The 22,248-nt window shown below is 41.0% G+C and overlaps 1 pseudogene across 1 annotated transcript; it reads right to left on the reverse strand.

Moving 5' to 3' along the window:
- Positions 1 to 539: 539 nt before the first annotated feature.
- On the reverse strand, positions 540 to 20,644 carry LOC101470298 (NXPE family member 3-like; annotated as a pseudogene). Its single transcript, XR_013095555.1, has 6 exons — positions 20,392 to 20,644; positions 9,189 to 9,647; positions 7,622 to 7,911; positions 7,141 to 7,211; positions 1,354 to 1,560; positions 540 to 1,262 (listed from the first exon to the last, which is right to left on the reverse strand). The product of XR_013095555.1 is annotated as an NXPE family member 3-like (transcript).
- Between the last annotated feature and the right edge of the window lie 1,604 nt (positions 20,645 to 22,248).

A 22,248-nucleotide genomic window follows, 5' to 3' on the forward strand; every position in this document is an offset into this window, starting at 1 on the left:
AATAATATTTTAGGTTCTTCCCATCTTAGGAACACACTGGAACATGTCAGCTTTGCTGGTTGTTTTTCATTTTTAACCCCTCATGTTACTATTTTATGTTTGGTATAATAACTAAAAAGTAAAACTGGCTTTTTAAATGGGTTTTGATTTATTATTATGAATATTGAAAGAAACAGAAAATATAAAAGGGATAGTAGAATTTTTGAATTGTAAATATAAAAGCACTAATAGAAAAAAAGCCCCAATTGAAGTCTAAGAGAATGCAAGAGTTGACATCACATTGGAACAGTGAAAACTGGAGTAATGTCTTCATAAACTGCACTGTGAAGAGTGAAGTAGATAGATTAGATGAGAATCGAATATGTTTATAAATGGAGTACTGAAACACATCTATTGGAGATTATGTGTCGGAATTTCAGGGGACCACGCCTCCAAACACGCTCCTTCCGTTTGTCATCTATATAGGTTCCCCCAGTTCTGCAAGCTGTTCATTCTTGTTTATGTGCCTCACCCTCCCTCCCTCCCTCCTTGTTCTCAATTCTTTAACTTCTTAACACTTATTTAGTGCATGGGGATCTGCCAGGCCCGGGAGCCATCGCCAAACCACTTCGAGGCCTTCCGCAAACCGCAGCTCAATTCATGTTCTAGCATTCACCTTTACCCACTAAACGCTTTCAAACCTAAAATGAGGAAGTCGGCCCAACTAGTGAATCCGCCCTTTGGTGGACATATGTATGACAAGAAAACATTAATCATGTTCTTGATAATTGGAGGTTGTGGGTGCATGCTGTGTGGCAGGTGGTGGGCCAGAACCATCTCCCAGGCATCCACCAGATGGACATTCAATCCTTTGAATATAGCCTTGAGTGCCTTTAGCCGCTGAAAAGTGTACCAGTCGCTGTTAACAAATGCGCCAAGAATTGTATAAGGTTTGGGATTTCCAGTCCGAATGACAACCACTGTGCCTGGAGCCCTGGACAGTAGCCGTACCACTGCACTGCGGATGGACATCAGTCGACGAATGTAGAACCCAATAGGGAAAGTGTCAAAGTGTGCCCAGATGCCAAAAACTACTACAGTGTTACTGCCTCCAAGCACATTGTCCAGCTCATTGGCAATATAATGCAGCTCCATGGATGGGACACTGACAGTACGTAGAGGAGGACCATGGGCGCGGAACATCACAAAGATGTTATTTGCATAGTCCAGGGCCATTAAAGGTCAGACTGATTTGTGGCTATGAAGGTTAAACTCCTTTAGATCTAAAAGAATTCCAAAGGGAATAAGTTAAACTACATAAATAAAATAGTGTAAATAAAATATTGTTGTTTGCCAGGTTTGCAGAACAGCTACCTGGTAGTGCTGCATTAAGGTACTCAAACCACTGCCTCATTGTGGAGTCTCCATACATATGGACCAGCTTTCCTTTCAGACACCGAGTGATGGCTGAGGAAGTGTTGAACTGATGAACGGTGGTCCCACCTAGTGCTCGCCACACACCCTGGTAGTAATATCCAGACGGTTCAGACTCCACACTACTGCAGTTCACCTCTAACTGACCTGGTAAGCAGTAAAACAGACAATTGTGTGTGTTTTTTACTTAATATGAAAAGGAAACAAACAAAGTCTATTCTTAACCTGTTTGTAGCAATAAAACTTGCAATAAAACAGCTGGTTAACCAGCTGGGATTCTGGGCACGACGCACAGCAACCAACTCGCCGCAGTGTCTTCCAGCTGACGAGCCCAAGCGAACGGCCGCTTCCCCTCCAACATCCGGCTCGCTCGAAATCGCTGCCGGTAGTCCTCCGGGGTGAGCCCAAGCCAATCCAGCACCGCCCGGCAGACATCCGCATACACAGTCCGGGACACTGGGGGCCAGTGTTGGGGAGTAACGGAATACATGTACCGCCGTTACGTATTTAAAATACAAAATATGAGTAACTGTATTCCGTTACAGTTACCATTTAAAAAGGTGGTATTTAGAATACAGTTACTTTGTTAAAATAAACGGATTACACAGGTATGTTCTGTTGTTCCAAGCGGCAGCGTTACGGTTGCCATGGTTACAGGGTGACTCTCTCTCTCTCTGCGACTGTGTGTTTCCTGGGTGAGAGAGCACCTTTTTGTTGTTGTTGTTGTTGTGCTAAGCTAATAGGCAGAATGCTACAGACATAGCTCTAAAGAATGTAGCCTCATGGGCAGTGTAGTCCGTGTTGCAGGGAGAATGGACTGCCATACACGTTATGTGTCTGTGAGCGAGGGAGGGAGAAAAAGGAAAAGTATGAGTTGTCATCGAGCAAAAACGGGAGCTGGAAGCATGTAAATATAATAATAACCACTGCAGCCAAGAAGAGAGCCTGACGAGCCCAGTTGTAAGTAAGCTACTAAGACTCGACTGTACACCGTCTTCGTGTTTTCCTCCGAAAACAATAAGTTCCGTTGGAGCAGCCTTTCAACGCCTCTCTGTCTCTCGCAAGCAAAGTTGACCCAGACAACAAAGTAAAGCTATTTTTCAGCTACGAGCCCGACACGGAAAAAGACGTATTAGTCAGAGGTCCCTTTACTACGGTTCGGAGCCGCGCACCTTCAGCAACAGTAATAAATCACACAGCAATAGTACATTCACGTAGTTGTAAAAAGCATGATAATATATTAAGTAATCCAAAGTATTCAGAATACGTTACTCTCATTGAGTAACGTAACGGAATACGTTACAAAATACATTTTGGGGCATGTATTCTGTAATCTGTAATGGAATACATTTTAAAAGTAACATTCGAAACACTGCCGGGGGCAGACTGAAGGTCACCATCTGCGCGTCCACAGACAGCAGCGGCAGCAGCCTGGGAGCCCACTCCTCTTCAGGCCACCGGCAGGCAAGCGCCGTGGCCTGTAACGTCTCCAGAAACGTCAGGGGATCCTCCCCATCACCCATCCGGTGCAGCGTCACAGACAGCGGGGGAGGCGGGGGCGGCGCAGCCGGACCCCCAGCAACTGTTGCAGCGCCGCCGTCTGCTGAGCCGCTTGTTGGCGAAGCAAAGCCAGCTGCTGGTCCTGGGCCGCCGCCTAGCGCACGGATATAGCGGCCAGATCCTGCATCATCTGTCCCAGAATCTGCAACGGCTGGACAGGCGGCTGGACAGGCGGCAGGCTGGGCGGCGGGCGGGCCGGCGGGGTGAGCGGCAGGAAGATCCGGCGGGGGGCCCGACATGACAACACACACCAGGGTTTTGGCACCACTTGTGACACAGGACCCACACACACACGTTATGCTTAGCGTCTTTTTATTTTGACAATAATCTGCGTTTTTTTTGGCACCCGCCTTGAACGCAGCCACTCCGTCTCTCTGCCAGCATCATCTGCTCCATCTCACTGTGGGAACACAAAAAGACATCTCCCTCATTAAAGCAGTCCTGTACACCTGTTGCCTCCCCGCCTCCATGCCGCCCAGAGAGCTCACTGTGTCACCCCTCCTCTGCAGCAGGCCAACAAACCACACCCCTGCCACACTGGCCATTTTCGACTTTTATCATATCCCATATGCCTTCCCATAGGGTTATATGGGCGGGCTGCCTGGAAAATCATTTCCCGGCAGCTTTTTGGCACCAACAAGTGGGTGTGTTGGTATTCTGTGTGAGTGTCTGGACTCACTCAGTACAGTCTATCTCTAATCAGTAGAGAATGTGTAAATGTCAGTTCTGTGTCAGGGTGCACCATGTGAACATCAATTTTTATTACTTAATCAAAGGCTAAGCATAGGGTGTCAACACGAGACTGCTCACATGTAATTAATTGATTTGAGATTCAGCTTCAGATGCAGAAAAAAACAGGATTACTCCTTGAAATCTGCAAATGTGCTCTTCAGTTAAGGGCCTCCAAACAACAAAAGTCCTCCAGAAGGCACAGCACCAGCTGCTCAATTAACGGGTGAGATAAACACATTTTAGCATCAATGTACTAAAAAGAAGCAGAGCAAATACGTATGAAAGTTTCAACCTGTCTCAGCAATGCAATACCCCCCAGCATGGATGCTGGGGGTATCAACATGGAAGAGAGAAAGCAATCGCATTGCTTGGTAATGACAACAACTTATCGTCCTTCTGGCAAAAAAGGGTAAGTGCGCAGTTTTGCTAAACCAGAGGGACTATAGTGATAAAACTTTGTCACTGCTCAGTGACCAAAATACAGTGGGGCAAAAAAGTATTTAGTCAGCCACTGATTGTGCAAGTTCCCCCACTTAAAATGATGACAGAGGTCAGTAATTTGCACCAGAGGTACACTTCAACTGTGAGAGACAGAATGTGAAAAAAAAATCCATGAATTCACATGGTAGGATTTGTAAAGAATTTATTCGTAAATCAGGGTGGAAAATAAGTATTTGGTCAATAACAAAAATACAACTCAATACTTTGTAACATAACCTTTGTTGGCAATAACAGAGGTCAAACGTTTACTATAGGTCTTTACCAGGTTTGCACACACAGTAGCTGGTATTTTGGCCCATTCCTCCATGCAGATCTTCTCGAGAGCAGTGATGTTTTGGGGCTGTCGCAGAGCAACACGGACTTTCAACTCCCGCCACAGATTTTCTATGGGGTTGAGGTCTGGAGACTCGCTAGGCCACTCCAGGACTTTCAAATGCTTCTTACGGAGCCACTCCTTTGTTGCCCGGGCGGTGTGTTTTGGATCATCGTCATGTTGGAAGACCCAGCCTCGTTTCATCTTCAAAGTTCTCACTGATGGAAGGAGGTTTTGGCTCAAAATCTCACGATACATGGCCCCATTCATTCTGTCCTTAACACGGATCAGTCGTCCTGTCCCCTTGGCAGAAAAACAGCCCCATAGCATGATGTTTCCACCCCCATGCTTCACAGTAGGTATGGTGTTCTTGGGATGCAACTCAGTATTCTTCTTCCTCCAAACACGACGAGTTGAGTTTATACCAAAAAGTTCTACTTTGGTTTCATCTGACCACATGACATTCTCCCAATCCTCTGCTGTATCATCCATGTGCTCTCTGGCAAACTTCAGACGGGCCTGGACATGCACTGGCTTCAGCAGCGGAACACGTCTGGCACTGCGGGATTTGATTCCCTGCCGTTGTAGTGTGTTACTGATGGTGACCTTTGTTACTTTGGTCCCAGCTCTCTGCAGGTCATTCACCAGGTCCCCCCGTGTGGTTCTGGGATCTTTGCTCACCGTTCTCATGATCATTTTGACCCCACGGGATGAGATCTTGCATGGAGCCCCAGATCGAGGGAGATTATCAGTGGTCTTGTATGTCTTCCATTTTCTGATGATTGCTCCCACAGTTGATTTTTTCACACCAAGCTGCTTGCCTATTGTAGATTCACTCTTCCCAGTCTGGTGCAGGTCTACAATACTTTTCCTGGTGTCCTTCGAAAGCTCTTTGGTCTTGGCCATGGCGGAGTTTGGAGTCTGACTGTTTGAGGCTGTGGACAGGTGTCTTTTATACAGATGATAAGTTCAAACAGGTGCCATTCATACAGGTAATGAGTGGGGGACAGAAAAGCGTCTTACAGAAGACGTTACAGGTCTGTGAGAGCCAGAGATTTTCCTTGTTTGAGGTGACCAAATACTTATTTTCCACCCTAATTTACGAATAAATTCTTTAGAAATCCTACCATGTGGATTCATGGATTTTTTTTTCACATTTTGTCTCTCACAGTTGAAGTGTACCTCTGGTGCAAATTACTGACCTCTGTCATCATTTTAAGTGGGGGAACTTGCACAATCGGTGGCTGACTAAATACTTTTTTGCCCCACTGTACTTGTGAGCCCCTGAAGCGAGACCCAAGAAATGGTTACAGGAAGAGGGTGATAGATGACATTCAGAACAAGACAATGCTTTTGGCTGGACCTCATACCACAGGCTATAAACAGGAAATCTACACCAAGTCTGTATGGTTTACCAAAGATACATAAACAGGGTGCACCTTTAAGACCGATTGTCTGTATGATCACCTCGGTCACCTATAACATCTTCAGGTTTCTGGCTTTGATCCTCAACCCGTTCGTTGGCAGCTCTGAACACCTCATCCAGAACACTTTGGATTTTCTTAGGAAGGTGAGAGATGACATTATGGAGGCAGATAAAACCATGGTCTCGTAAAATTTTACATCTCGCTTCATTTGTGTTCCAGTCACTGAAGCAGTGGAGGTATTTCGTAAGAGATTACAGGACGACCCCACCTTAGTAATAGGACCACTCTCAGCACTGACCAAGTGTGTTTGCTTTTAGAACTGTGTCTGAATTCCACCTATTTCACATACGACGGTCAATACTACAAGAATTATGGGTGCACGATGGCTTCCCCAGTTTCACCCATTGTAGTCAATTTGTTAATGGTGAGTGAGAAAGAGAGCTCTGCTGTCCTACACTGGAACACCATAAAATCATTGGTTCAGGTATCCATCTGTTCTCTCCTGCTTATTCTTTTCAGGGTCCTGGGGGGGCTGGAGCCTATTCCAGTTAGGTCGAGAGGCAGGGTATACCCTCGACTTGTCGCCAGTCTGTCACAGGGCTAACACATGGAGACGAACAACCATTTGCACCCAGATTCACACACACATTCACTATTATGGGCAATTTAGAATGACCAATTAACTGAACCCTACATACTGCATGTCTTTGGACCGTGGGAGGAAGCCGCAGTACCCGGAAAGAACCAATGCAAACACGGGGAGAACATGCAAAGTCCAGACAGAAAGGCCACAGCCAGGTGTTGGAATCGAACTCAGGACCTTTTTACCTTCTTGCTAATCATCGCACCACCATGCTGCCTCGTTCAGGTATGTTGGTGAAAATCAACTCTCAGGACTTACCATGATTCACTGATCACATTTACTCAGTGGAACAATACATCATGTTCACCAAGGAAAAAGGTGGCAGGTTAGCCTTCTTGTGAGGCTTCCACGAGTAAGGAGGGACATTTAAAAGTTGATGTGTACCATAAACTAACCCATACAGATAAGTATTTAAAGTTTGACCACTGGAGCACAAACTGTGTGTCATCGCACTACGACACAGAGCGAAAACCATCCCCACAGAGAGGCCAGGGAAGATATAGAGATGGAGATTAAGATATAGATGTTAGCAGTAAGATTTGTATTTTTACCTTTCTGCTTTGGAAAAACAGTGACATTGGCAGGTCCTGAAGCTGGAATGGAGACTTTCATGTTTACGCCGCTGAGGAAAATACACACAATAAAATCTTTTCACAAAAATTGAAAAGTATTAAAATGATTTTTAAACTAGAGAGACATATTAAATACAGTCAATCAAATTCAAATTTTTATCATTGTCATATTTAGGTAACAATGGTACACAACTACTGACAATGAAAATTTTAGGCTCAGTAGGCAGCAAAAATAGCTCGAGTTATAAACTACCAATCATTGAGCTTCAGACAAGATTGAGAAAATATGGAACATTTTTCCAGGTAGCAAGCTACATAATTCCCTCTCTAGCAAATATTAAAAAGTGAGGGAATTTATTTTATGTGTTTTGAAAGCATTTGCAGAGTAGCACTTATTTTCCCTTGTATTAATTTTTAATTTTAGTAACTCTAAAAATTGAACACCACAGGTAATGCTCACCTCTGAAAAAGCTTCTCCATGGTTGTCAGGCTTTCTTTATATCCTCCATTGTAGTTGCTGATCCTGGTGTCACAACTCATATTTTCTGGCTTATAGCAGAACCATGGCTCACCTGTACGTAAATCTGTGTAGTTGCACACAGGCTGGGTTGGACGTAAACATACGTTACAGGTGGTTGTTCTAGTGAACAAGCTCAAGCGGAACTGACTCTTGAAGTAGATCCTGTCGGGTTCTTCTATGTTCACCCTGCGCAGCTCTGTGACTGCCTCACTGGGATGAACCAGTGTCACCTGGTAGGACAATTAATCAAAGTGTTGAAATTTGGGTCTCACAGAAGTATATATAACATGTATCTGGTACATGGAACTGTTAAATATTATTAAGCAAGACAGAACTTCATTGTGCTACAGTAAATGTGAAGTTGTTGATATAAATAGTCCCTGCAGGCCAGGATAGGTCTGAACCTTTGATCTGGCACCAGGAAGCGCTGCGTCTCCTGATGTGTCACCTCTTATTCCTGTGACCATTAGCTTTCTTTACTCTGAGGCTTCCCACATCCTGGGGAGACCACACGTCCACGAATCCACACACAACCTGAGCCACTTGCACACACCTGTGGGTCCTGTGCACCTTGACCCTGAAGGTGAGCCCGAGCCTATTTCCCATTCCAGATGAGTTCAAGCCTCCCATATCTTTTGAGCCTGAGACTGTCCACCTCCACTGCTCATCATCTGCCAAGTTTCCAATGCCACATAATTTCCTTAGGGATTAAGTAAGTATCTTGAATGTGAAGGGATTCTGTCTTGCCTCCTCCATCATTGAGTTGTTGTATTGTAATATCCCCCCCGCCCAGGAGAAGGCTTAACACTAACCAACAGGCCATAGCGGTGGTAGACAAACTGAAGAAGAAGGCCGTAGTGATAGATGTAGCGATTCCGAATGACAGCCACATCAGGAAGGAATATGAGAAGCTGGAGAAATACCAAGGGCTCAGAGCTCAGAGAACAGCTTGAGAAGATGTGGAGGAGGAAGGTAACAGTGGTTCCTGTGGTAAGTGGAGCACTAGGTGCAGGGAACAGCTAAGATACTGTCTACAATAAGAATGTTTGGCATTGGCTTTAGCACAGCATCAAGTATGTAGTCATTAAGTGTCCCTCAAAGCTAAGTGCCTCATTATCCAGTTAAATATTGCTACTACAGAAATATTAGTCATCATAGAGTGATGTGCTATTTTCTTAATCACTTATCTTTGCTCATACACTTATTTTATTCTCTAGCTATCAACATAAAGAATGGCCCTTGACCACTAAGATACACACATTTTATTTTATTTTATTTTTAGTTTTTTATTTCTATTTTATTATTGCTAGTCTTATTGTTTTTTGTTATTATTTTTTTCTTTTTATTTCATTATCATTTCAGTTGATGCAACAATAAACTTCACGAATACGGGATAAATTAAGCATTCCTATCTTAAATCTGCTAGCAACTACAAATACATAGATAAACTCTTAGTGACTCCAGCAACAACTCCAGTAACAATAAAAATTAAAAGTTTTATCATCACCTCAACCTGTGCGCTTCCTTCCCAGAGTAAAGAGAATACAGCAGAGTAGGAACCATTGAGATGATCCACCACTTGTCCTGCAACACCAGCACCAAGGGTGGGGTTGTGCAGCTGGGCAAGTAAGACGTCTCCCCCATACTTCTTTGGACGGCCCATGAAGTCATATATTTTGATCAGGGCCTCCAGTTTATCCCCTATTTGCCACAGTCCCTCTCTCTTCCTGGGGAGAATGGTGAAGGTGCTGTGGGCTGGATCACTGCTGCTATTCATAAAAAGAGGTGATGGTAAAGATGGGGTTTCAGGCCAAGCAATGGACTCTAGCAGAAGTTGTTCTTCAAGAGTCTCCTCAGGGGACAGTGGTTTTAACTTGCAGAAGTTGTAATGTATGTCAACAGGTTGAGTTACAATGGCAGGTCTTGGGTAGGGGATGATGTAGGTGGTGTTTATTTTCTTCTGAAACTGGAAAAGGGAGGGAGCATGGCAGTTATATAAACGCTTCAAACAAAAGAAGTCTGTGTTTAGTTTTAAACACAACATAATGAATGATTCCTCTTGACGTGACATTTCCTGCTTTCACTATCTTACTTGCAATGTATAATGCATGTCAGCTGAATTTCCCAAAGGAACCCACCCGAGGGCTTAATAAAGTTTTATCTAATCTAATCTAGCTCTTTATTCAATACAGTGATTGAATTATTAAATTACTACTTGTGATGGAAATTTCTTTTACGCTTATATATTGATCACATGTTCTGACAATAGTATATATATATACAGCGGGGAAAATAAGTATTTGACACATCAGCATTTTTATCAGTAAGGGGATTTCCAAGTGGACTATTGACACAACATTTCCACCAGATGTTGCCATCAAGCCAAATATTGAAGTCATACAATCAAATCAGAACATATAAGTATACAAGTTAAACCATAATAAATAAAGTGAAATGACACAGGGAATAAGTATTGAACACACTTTATTCAATACTTTGTAGAAAAGCCTTTGTTGGTGATTACAGCTTCTAGACGCCTCTTGTATGGATAGACCAGTCGTCTGCATTGCTCAGGAGTGATTCTGGCCCATTCTTCCACACAAACGGTCTTTAAATCTTGAAGGTTCCTTGGGCCTCTTTTATGAACTTTAATCTTCAGTTCTCTCCATAGATTTTCTATGGGATTTAGGTCAGGTGATTGACTGGGCCATTCAAGCAACTTGATTTTCTTTCTTTGAAACCACTTCATTGTTTCCTTGGCCTTGTGTTTGGGATCATTGTCTTGCTGAAATGTCCACCCTCTTTTCATTTTTAGCTTCCTGGTAGATGGCAGCAGATTTTTATCCAGAATGTCCCGGTACATCTCTCCATTCATCCTGCCTTCAATAATATGAAGTCTGCCAGTACCCCTTGCTGAAAAGCAGCCCCAAACCATGATGCTTCCACCCCCAAACTTGACTGTTGGTATGGTGTTCTTGGGGTGGTGAGCAGTGCCATTTCTTCTCCAAACATGGTGTGTAGAATGACTGCCAAAAAGTTCAATTTTGCTTTCATCTGACCATACTATAGTCGTCCAATAATCCACAGGCTTCTCCAAATGCTGTTGCGCAAATTTTAACCGAGCCTTGACATGCTTTTTGTTCAGCAATGGAGTCTTGCGTGGTGAGCGTGCATGGATGCCATGGCGGTTCAGTGCATTGCTTATAGTTTTCTTTGAAACAACAGTACCTGCTGATGCAAGGTCTTCCTGAAGTTCTGTCCGAGTGGTTCTTGGCTCTTGGAGAACCCTCCTGATTATTCTTTGGACTCCTCGGACAGGGATCTTGCGTGGAGCACCTGATCGTGGCAGGTTTATGGTGAACTGATGCACTTTCCATTTCCGGATAATGGCCCCCACAGTGCTCACAGGAACATTCAGCATTCTGGAAATGCACCTATAACCATTCCCATCAAAATGCTTTTCAACGATAAGATTACGAAGATCTTGAGAGAGTTCTTTGCTTTTACCCATCATGAAGTCTTTCCTGTGTGCCTTCTGGGTAATGAGGAGCCTTTATAGGCCATCAATTAGGACTAAAGCAGCTGATATCAATTAGTACTGATAGGGGACAGGATTCCTCTATCAATACTGACAGATTTCAGGTGATCTCCTGGCTTTCTATGTCATTTTGCCCCTTGTTATCTCCATGTATTCAATACTTATTCCCTGTGTCATTTCACTTTATTTATTGTGGTTTAACTTGTATACTTATATGTTCTGATTTGTTTGTATGACGTCAATATTTGGCTTGATGGCAACATCTGGTGGAAATGTTGTGTCAATGGTCCACTTGGAAATCCCCTTACTGATAAAAATGCTGATGTGTCAAATACTTATTTTCCCCGCTGTATATATTAATTGTGTATTAAGGATAGCATAATTGTCATGGTTCTGGGTCAGTTTCGACCCAGCATTTTGAGTTCCTTATTTTTTGGTTTATTTTTACATTTTGGAGTGTTTTGGGGTTTCTCTGGTGTTTTGATTATTTATGATAAATTATATTACTGTGGTTCTGTTTTAGGGTTTTGTTCGCAGGTTTTGTGTTCTCATGTTTTGTGTGGGTTTAGTTCTGTGTCTAGTCTGCGTCCTTGTGTAGTGATCTCTTTTTTCCTGTTTTATTGTGAAGGTCTGCGTCTCATGTGAGTGTGTTCAATTTTACCTCCCTTGTCCCATCTCGTTAATTACTTCCAGCTATGTCCACCACCTGTGTGTAATCTCCCTGTGTTTCTCTGGGTGTATTTAAGTCGTGTCTTCTGTCATTGTAGTCACTGGTCCGTCTGTGTATCTACCATGTTCTGTTCGTGTGTTCTCCCTGCTGTCTATCGTCCTTCATGTTCGTGTTCTGGTTCGTGTTTAGTGGTTTAGTTGTTCTCAGTTTAGATAGTCTGCCGTTCCATTTGCCGTTTTTCTATTTGTGTTTTGTGTTCATTAAACCACCTTTACACCTTTTCAAGTGCCTGCGATTGGATCCTCCTTTATCATCTCCACACGGCTCACTCCACTCGCCTTGACAATAATATGTTTTTTGTACTTTATTCCACACGGATTTTTTTATGTGTGTATATGCATATGCCCATATACGCATATAGATATGCATGCATGCACGTACGTGTGATGTGTATGAGCACTCGTCAGTGTGGCCATCTTACGACGCACCAGGATGTGTAAATGGGGGCCGGATAGTTAGTGAGTCTGTAGGCGTCCTACCAGATGGTCTGGGTGAAAACAATTTTTGATTGTATGTTAAAGAAATGTGGTATGATAGGTCAAAAAAGTAAATTTAAAAAGAGGGGAGGGAAATAAAAAAGAGTGGTTTTCCTGAGAGTGAACTGATTTAAAAAGGTGGAAGAGCAGTTGGGGGAGGAAGAAAAAGAGATATTTGTAACCAACGTGACATCATGAGATTTAAGAGAAACAAAACAATAAACAAAATGACTAGCCATAAAGATCATGGGGCTCTCTGTTTTATGAAATATTTTCACCATTTTCACCATTATTACTGTTTTACTTCATCATAAAAGTACCACGTATTTAGTTGCATCACTTTGACATTTCAGAAAATACAGATGTCTGGAAAAAATTATTATTTGTCGAAATTATCCAAGAAGACTACTAGTATCATACATTTGGATAATTTTTAAAATAAAATACCAGAGCATGTCATTCTGAATTCATTGTAAAACAGCATATTCAGTATATAAACAGTATTTCTTGTTAATAGTCATAGTTGTTTTACCTGACAATATTATTTATTTATTATTATTCATCTAAACACATTCAACCTAAAACCGTTTTCTAGAATGTGTCACGGCACTGGGTCTGGTGACCCTGTGCTTGTGTTTTTGATTGAAATTGTTTTCTTTGAATAATTGTTTTCTGTTTGTGTTGTATTTAGTTTCGGGTTTGCTGTTCTGTTTCTGTGTCTCCCCTGTGATCCTGTTGTCGTCTCGCTAGTGAAGGTTTTGTTCTGTAGTCTTTTTATATCATTATTTCTCTCTGTGTTGTATGCTTGTCTTTGTTCTCGGTCACTACACCTCTGTGTTCCAGTTATTTTTGTCTCTGTACTTCATGTTTCCTCTGTTCCCAAGTCTTCCATGTTTCCACGTCTCAGTGTCTAGTCTGCGTCTTTATGAATGTCATGCTTTCTGTTTTATTTTGATAGTCACTGTCCCATGTGCAGTGTATCTAGTTTTGCTTTCCCCTTGTCTCACTATAGCTGTGTCCCAATCCAGCGACCGCACGCTCTGTAGTACGTAGTTCGGCTTCATTTCTGTACTGAGCAGTCATTATTAAGATTAGTTAGTAAATAACAATTAGCTAATGTTGTTCATGAGACTAAAGTCATCTCACTTTGGTAATGTAAATATAATATGGCCAATATTAAAGTTATTATTAGATTATTATGATATATTACAGCAGTGAGTTTGAACTCTGTCAAATACTGAGCTTCAAAAAAAGATTCAAGTTATCACCTATCACCTTAAATCTTCACTCAATGAAAAGTATCTTTGACAGTGTATATATAGCTGTATTATATATAAGAGACAAATATTGTTCATTTAATATGTTGGCATTACTAAATTTGGCTCAATGCTTACATATATGTGTAAAAAGGAAACGTACGAGCTGTGAAAACTGTTTCTGATAAAATGAAGAGTAGACTGATATATTAAATATTCCTTTATTGGGTGAGAAAATCAGACCATGTCATAACTGCTTTAAGTCATACAGAATAGATATCAGAGCCTTAAACAGGCTGACTTCTGCTAAATGGGTCAAACTGGGCAGAAGGTATACAAACACATAACATCCTCATAGAATATCATGTAACACCATAATAATGGATTGCATTTATATAGCGCTTTTCAAGACCCTCAAAGCACTTTACAATTCCAGTATTCATTCACTCTCAACACACTTTAAAGTCCGTTTGGCTCGACACCACCGAACAGAGGCAGCAATATAACATAGCTAACATTAACAGTGCAGTGAATCCTGCTTGTGCCGTGATATTCAGGACTGCAAACCGAGCAGCATCACTGACTTTCAGCCTGTTGTGTTTGTGGATATATGACTGACTTTAATTATCCATAAAATCATCACATTCTCTGTAAGATTAAGGTTAACTAGTAAACAGCGTATATTTTAAAGTAAAGGCTTTAAAACCAAGTTAACGCTGAAAGTACAAACATCGTTAATGTCACATAACTTTGCCGACATGTGGCCAACAGTAATGTCTTAATGTTCTTCATTATTAAACATTAGCACATAAATAAGTGACATAATATTCAGTACTTACTTTTAAAAATTGATCCTAAATTCAACTGGAAGCCAGTATTAGGAGGCCAGAACTGGAGTAATATGCTCAAATTTTCTTTTAACAGTTAAAAACAGTGCAGCAGCATTCTACACCAGTTGCAGGACTAACATAGCACCCTGGCCAACCCCTATTAAAAGGGAGTTGCCTGAGGTTATAAAGCATGGATGACAGTTTCCAAGTCACGCCTGAAAAGAAAAGGCTTAACCTTCAACAGACGTCTGAGGTGATAGAATGAAGATTTCACCACCCCATTAACATGACCATCGAAACTACCGGGTAAGTGCAGAATCGATTTTTACCGCAAGATATGTAACCAAGCTCTTCAGGTAATGAGTGAGAGCAGCAAAGTCAACTTCTGGGGTACCAGAGGGACAACTGGAACCAAATAAAATTGCTTCCTTTTTACGTTCATTAAAATTTTAAAAATTTATAGTCATCCATGATCTAACATCACTAAGACAATCAAGCAGGAGTCCAATCGAGGAGCTATCAGAGTGACTAAAAGGTAGATAAAGCTGGCAATCAGGAGCATATAGACGAAATGAAATTTTGAAGATCGCACCTAGTGGCAGGAGATACAATGAAAACAGTAATGGCCCAAGAATAGATCCCTGTGGTACACCACATGGCAGAGGGGCTACAGAGGATGAAGCTGAACCTAATATAACACAAAAGCTCCTGTTAGAGAGATATGATTTTATTATTTTAAGCTGGAAATTTCTACACAACACTGTAGTCAGGAGATCAGTAGGTCATGATCCACTGTGTCATATCCAGCAAAACAAGCAATACATGTTTACCACAGTACGTTGCTAACAAAATGTCATTTATAACCCTTATAAGGGTTGTCTTCATGCTGTGAAATGGCTTAAAGCCAGCCTGAAGAGCTTCTGGGATTTGAAAATCGTTTAGATAGTCAATCAGATGAGTGTGAGCAATCTTTTGCAGGATCTTACTCAGAAAAGGAAGCTTAGAGATGGGTCTGAAGTTTGTCATAATTGAAGTGTCTGAGCCTGGTTTCTTAAGTAAAAGATGGACACTGCATTCTTAAACTCCTTTGGTACTTGACCAGACAAGAGGCTGGTATTGATTAAGAGCTTCCAGAGAGAAGTGCAGCCCGTCATTTTTCACATCATCTAGTCTTTATGGACAATGTTGCTGACTCTAGTCGAGTAAAACCAGTTAGCCAAGGACTGGTCTTCCGTTTACACTGTAAAAAGTCCAGATAAACGAGTAATCCATCTGAGGTGGACGACTCAGACGACGGGACAAAAGTTGGTCAAACAGTGTAGAAAAATGCTCGGAAGTATCTGAGCCGAAGGCACGACAGTGTGGGACAGGTGCAACCTGTTTAATCACAGGACTAAGAGGAACAATGTCAAATAAAATGGGCATATGGTCAGAGAATACAGTATCCTCGACATGTAAGTTACAGACACATAACTCATATGATAGCACAGTCCAATGTGTGACCTTGTTCTTGAGTGGCACCCTTAACAGATTGAACAAGATTAAAAGAGTTCACTAAGTCCATTAAGTCCTTAGCCAGGGGCTTCCCTGGGCAAAGCCGTGAATCCAGGATCTGGTCATACCGTGATGCACAGTAAGCAAGAAAGCCAGAAAACTCAGGAAAAAAATTTTTTTTTCTTATTATATCTAGGAGGATAGTGAACTATCCTTCATTTGATATTTCTTGTGCTTTGGGATGTAGCTGTAATGAATGTATGGAAAACCTACTACAAATCCATTAATTCATTTATTATATTACACTTGTTGAAGTGGATCACACAGATTAACAATCTGATGAACATGTTGAAAAGCAGTTTTGGGGTTCAGTATCTTGCAAGAGGATACTTGCAGACTGGAGCAGGCAGGGCTCGAACAACCAAACTTGGTATCCAAAAATTGTACTCAAGTAAGAGTAGCATTACTTTAAAATAGTCTTGAAGGAAGATGTCTCAACTATAGAAAATGGTTGGTTGGCCTCACATCAAACGTAAGCAGAAGCTTGTCAAACTATGGCCTATCTACCACTTAACCTTTTAATTTGATGAAAGCTTTGTCTAGACTTCACCAAGAACAGGATGGAAACTGGATCAATTTAACAGTATGCAAACAGATTTTTTTTGCTTAATGCTTAGTCTGGAAATAGATTTTAGTCAAAATTCATAAAACAAATGGTTTATTCATTTGTAAATTCTCTGTTATTTATTTTATTACAGTTTTAAAGCTAAAGTAGCCTACTTATAATTAGAATTTTGTGACGCCCACAAGTGTATGGTCACAATTGTAATTTTTTTGTGAATAATTTTTGATGTAAAAGACCTGATTTTATGGTGGTATTGCACTTTTCATTTAGAGTTATGGACAATGTAATTGCGTGGCATTGCCACAAGGGGGAGATAGAGGCGAGTGCGATAGGCCGTTGCAACGCTTCTCTGCCTCAGACGAGGAAGAGCCTGCAGCGCCAACCGCCAATATAACTGTAAGAAAGAAAGAAAGAATGAAAGAAAGAAAGAAGAGCCTGCAGACCGAACGCATCTGATGTCTCCTGTCTCTGCTTTTCTGTTAAAAAACAGGTCAGTAGTTCAAGTTTGCTCACTGCAATGTACATATAAACCAAGAAAACCTTTTTCTGTCTTAGTTTAAAGACCGCGAATTTGTGAGAGAGTGTGTTTTCACCGATTGAGAGAAAGCTAACTATACCGCCATTTGTAATGGCAGCCGCCATTTCACTCGTAGTCTAAATAGGCAGCTGGTTTTATTACCTGTTTTATTTTGTGACAAACGCAGCTCTTAAGACGCTTCTTTTATCCTGGCATTATTGGAAGTTACAGTTGATTAGGACCTACCCAGTTCTTATATGTCAAATGTAAATAGTCTGATGTATACTGTTTGTGGATGATTGTGAACTGTTTGTGAGCAATGGAAGAATATTTTTGTTTATTTGTTACAAATGTAATATATTGTTTGAATCTGTTGAAGTATAAGGAATGTATAATGGTATATAAGCAGGTTAATTGCAGTGTTAATGGAGCTGCACAGAAATGTTTTTGATGCTGAACAGCAGTAGAATTGGTTACAGATTTACTGTAAAGGACACTCATATACAATGATTATTTTCTAAGTTTATTCTTGCGAGAGTGCAAGGTAACCAAAAGGGTTTGAGCTATGGACCTAATTGAATGTGTTTGTGTTGTTAAAAGAGAAAGGTGTGCATCTAAATGAAAAGAAAAGGGCGTTGTTAAATTCTGTTAATTGTGTCATCCTTTAAAAAACTTACGTTGATCACCCTGGGGACCAAAAAAGGTCCCGCCCCAAAAAGTGCAATAAAAATGTTATATACTAATATTTTTTACCACTTTAAATGAGTCAGTCTTTTAAGACTACTTCTGCCTGAAATATTCACATAAAGTTTTAATTATATTTTCGTTGTTTTAACCCTTTAAATCCCAGTTTTATTACATGAACGCCCTGTTTTTTTAGCCCCAAAAAACAAAAAAACTAAATATTTTCAAAAAAAAACATTTGAAGTAATATTTGATTGTTATTATAATTAGGCCTTTAGATGGACTAAAGATTGGCACCAAGAGTCATTTCGATCGCCTTTTATTTTTTTTCCAGGAGCGCATTTCATAAAATGCACACTATCGACCACGCCCAAAAAGTGCAATAAAAATATTAAATATTAATTTTTTTTTCACTTTAAATTGGTCAGTCTTTTAAAACTACTTCTCCCTGAAATATTCATGTCAAGTTTTAATTACATTTCGCGGATTTTAACCCTTTATATCCCGGTTTCGTCACATGAGCGCACTGCTTTTTTTGCCCCAAAAACATAAAACATAAAACATAAAATATTTTCCAAAAAAAACATTTGAAGTAATATTTTATTGTTATTATAATTAGGCCTTTAGATGGACAAAAGATTGGCACGAACATTAATTTCGATCCGGTTTTAATTTTTTTTCCAGAAGCCAAAAATGTCCCCAGGCGGCGCTGCTGCTCCTGCTCCCCCGGGGAGGAGTGCCTCTGCCGCGGGTGTGTTTCGCGCAGCGCCGGAGCATATGGTTCGGTTCCCGTGTCTGCAGCACACACTTCCGCTACCACGTGAAAACAAATACGTCATTTCCTGTTGATTAAAAAAAAAAAAAAAAAATCAAACGAACCTAAGGGTAGAAAATGGTCCGGAACGAGCAGCGGGCCAAGCTGCTGCTGTACGCGGGAAATTAGTCTGCCTTTTCCGGGTATCTGTCTCGAGCAGGCCGCTGGAGAACATGTGTATGTTCCAGCAGGCGTCACATGTGGAGCAAGGGCGCCACCCGGTGGACAAATAAAAAAATTACAACTCTAAGGCCTGTAGTCCAAAACAAAACCTAAGCTGGAGACCTGATGATCGATTTGACCGTAATTTTTCTGGCGTGAAAAATAGCGTTTATAATGGAAGTCAATGGGCCCAAAACGGTCCCTAGGGTGATCAGTGTGAGTATTTTTGCTGCTCAGCCGTGTTAGGCTGATTTAAGAAAATCAGACTGGAATTTTAAATATTTTACAAAAACGAAGCCGTTTGGCAAGTTTGGCTATGCTACACCCAACACAGTGAAAATGGCTTTCATGCGAACAAACAAAGGGACCCAAAAAGGGCCCAGTATGACACAAGGGTATATCAGACGAGGAAGAGCCTGCAGACCAAACGCAACTGATGTCTCCTGTCTCTGCTTTTCTGTTAAAAAACAGTTTAAAAACAGACCCCATCGAAGGCCTGTAACAATTTCATTAATCCCAGGTAAGACTCCATATGTTTAGAGCTGCTAGGTGTAAAGTTCATTAAACTGTCTGTTTGGTATTAATGAATATAATTATAAAATTAAAGAAGATATTCAATTTAGTTATGTAATTTTAGTCACATTTCACATTGAATCGCTTTATTTATTTACATCTATTGTTAATATTGGCCTGTGACCTCTGTTATAAAGCTTAACCTCCTAGGACCTGGCGTCCACATATGTGGACATCACATTTTGGGTTATTTAGACCAAAATACTCAATTTTGCTCTACAAGGGCCTGATATCCACTTACGAGGACATTATACTGCTACTGTTCTATCGAAATTTTAAACGAATATCCTCATTTGTGGCTCTCATTTTTCTAAGAAACAAAAATTAGATAAAAAAAAAATCTGGTGTTTGTTTTTACATTCATCAGGTCCCAATCAGCCCAAATATCAAAGAATAATTAAAAATGCATGCCGTGGAAGAGTTCGGGTCTTAGGAGGTTAAACATGTTCTGCAGCTTTTTAAAGCAACACACGCAGCTGCATTGGTGGAAGTATGTTGCTTCAGGTGGGCAGAAGGTCAAAACAACAACTCGCTAACCAGGCTACCTGATCACTCCATGATTTTAACCAAATTTGAGCACTTTTTGTGTCTAGAACTTCAGGATACTGTTGGTGAGTAAGGTAAATAAATCATACATGGGCATATGGTTCATATCACTTGGTAGGCTTGCCTGTTGGATTCCTGCCGTAAGAGTCCAGGTTTTTCAAACTCAGTCACGCTGACTGATTACATTTGCCACAGTGAAGCCTCCAATTCCCCCAAAGCCCAACCTCAAATGTTATTTTTATAAATTTGCATTCAGATCTAAGTGATTTTACAAAACTGTTCAACAGTTTTTATAATAGCCTATTTAAAACAGAAGTAAAAGTATAGCAACTGTAAATTCTGTAAATTTGCTAAATCTCAGTTACAGTTATTAGACAACACAGTACTGAATACTGGCCTCATTAGCCATGCAGTGCAACTCTGATCAACAGATCAACAAAACTGATAAAAGAGAGGCTAACTCACCATTTCAAAGTTAATGAAGAAATTAAATAACAAGGAAACAGAAACTCTGGCAGATATCATCCTGGCAAATGTAATGATAATGATGAAACGGTAAAAATCCTCTCGTTTTGGTCCCTCAGAAATGTTTAAACAGGCAATTTGTAAGGCATAAATCTCTCGAAATAAGTTGCAGCTACAGAGAGTTATTCTCTCTGTTAGGGAGCAACGGGTCTCTTCTGCCCACTGATGTCGTCCCCAATCAATCATCCGCTTGTCTGTGTGGACACATAAGTACACAAAATGATTGATCCAGCTGATGATGAAGAGCAAGGGGGAGGGGTTGTTGAAGGGCATCTGGAGAGAACCCAGATTTTAGCAATCAAAACAAATATGTGTTTGGAGGGTGTTATAACTAAGTTACCAACTTACATGATGAGCCTAAAGTAAGAATTTCAGGAAGATGTTGCTTTTTTAATCTGGACAGATTAGGCTGTAACTTAACCTCGTGATGAACCAAACAACGATGTGCAGTAATGCCAATAAGGTTAAACAAGGACAAATTGAAATAATAGCAGAGATTTATTCAGAGATTTGTGGTGTGTGTTGCTTGGCAGACCGTTTACCATAACTGTGCCAAATTATTACAACAGTAGAATTAAACGTATGTTTTTCTTGGCTTAACATAGTTTAAGATAGATTAACAACACTCTGAATTGGGGTTGCTGTGAGAGGAGCTGTTAATGAAGCTGGTTTTTAAAGGATGTGTAGCAGAAGTGTAATGACGCAAAACTAAACTTTTTAATTTTGAGATTTAAAAAAAAATATTAACCATTCTATAATGGTAAATTGGCTGTATTTGTATAGCGCTTTTACTTAGTCCCTATGGACCCCCAGCACAGGCATCCAGTATCCGTAGTTTCAGGTGCTGCACATCTCGAATCTTCACACCATAGACAATTGCCTTCAGATGACCCCAAAGATAAAAGTCTGATGAAGAATGGACCCACTATCGTTGTACCCCATATACCACACCAAACCATCACTTTTGGTGTTCCAACAGTCTTGGAGGGATCCATCCAATGTGGGTTAGTGTCAGACCAATAGCGGTGGTTTTGTTTGTTAACTTCACCATTCACATAAAAGTTTGCCTCATCACTGAACAAAATCTTCTGCATGAACTGAGGGTCCTGTTCCAATTTTTGTTTTGCCCATTCTGCAAATTCTGTGCGCCGATCTGGGTCATCCTCATTGAGATGCTGCAGTAGCTGGAGTTTGTAAGGGTGCAATTTGTGAGTAGCTAATATCTGCCGAAGGGATGTTCGACTAATGCCACTCTCCAGTGACATGCGGCGAGTTCTACGCTGTGGGCTCTTGCTGAATGAAGCTAGGACAGCCACTGATGTTTCTTCATTAGTCACAGTTTTCTTGCATCCATATTTTGGCAAATCCAACACTCAACCAGTTTCACGAAACTTAGCAAGCAGTTTGCTGACTGTAGCATGGGAGATGGGTGGTCTCGTAGGGTGTCTTGCATTGAAATCTGCTGCAATGACCCGGTTACTGCCTTCACCAGATATCAACACAATTTCGATCCGCTCATCACGTGTTAACCTCTTCGACATGTCAATGGCTGTGAACAAAGAGAAACTTGTAAATAACTCATGAAAGAATAAAGTTACGTTGAAACCAAGCCCACCATTGTTTTTCTTGTGACATTACCAATAAGTTTGATGTGTCACATGGCCCTCTTCCTATTGAAAAAAACTAAAGTTGTATCCAAGATGGCCGACTTCTAAATGGCCACCATGGTCACCACCCATCTTGAGGAGTTTGCCCCCTCACATATACTAATGTGCCACAAACAGGACTTTAACCCTT

This window comes from Maylandia zebra, linkage group LG3 (assembly GCF_041146795.1).
Source record: "Maylandia zebra isolate NMK-2024a linkage group LG3, Mzebra_GT3a, whole genome shotgun sequence".
Taxonomy (NCBI): domain Eukaryota; kingdom Metazoa; phylum Chordata; class Actinopteri; order Cichliformes; family Cichlidae; genus Maylandia; species Maylandia zebra.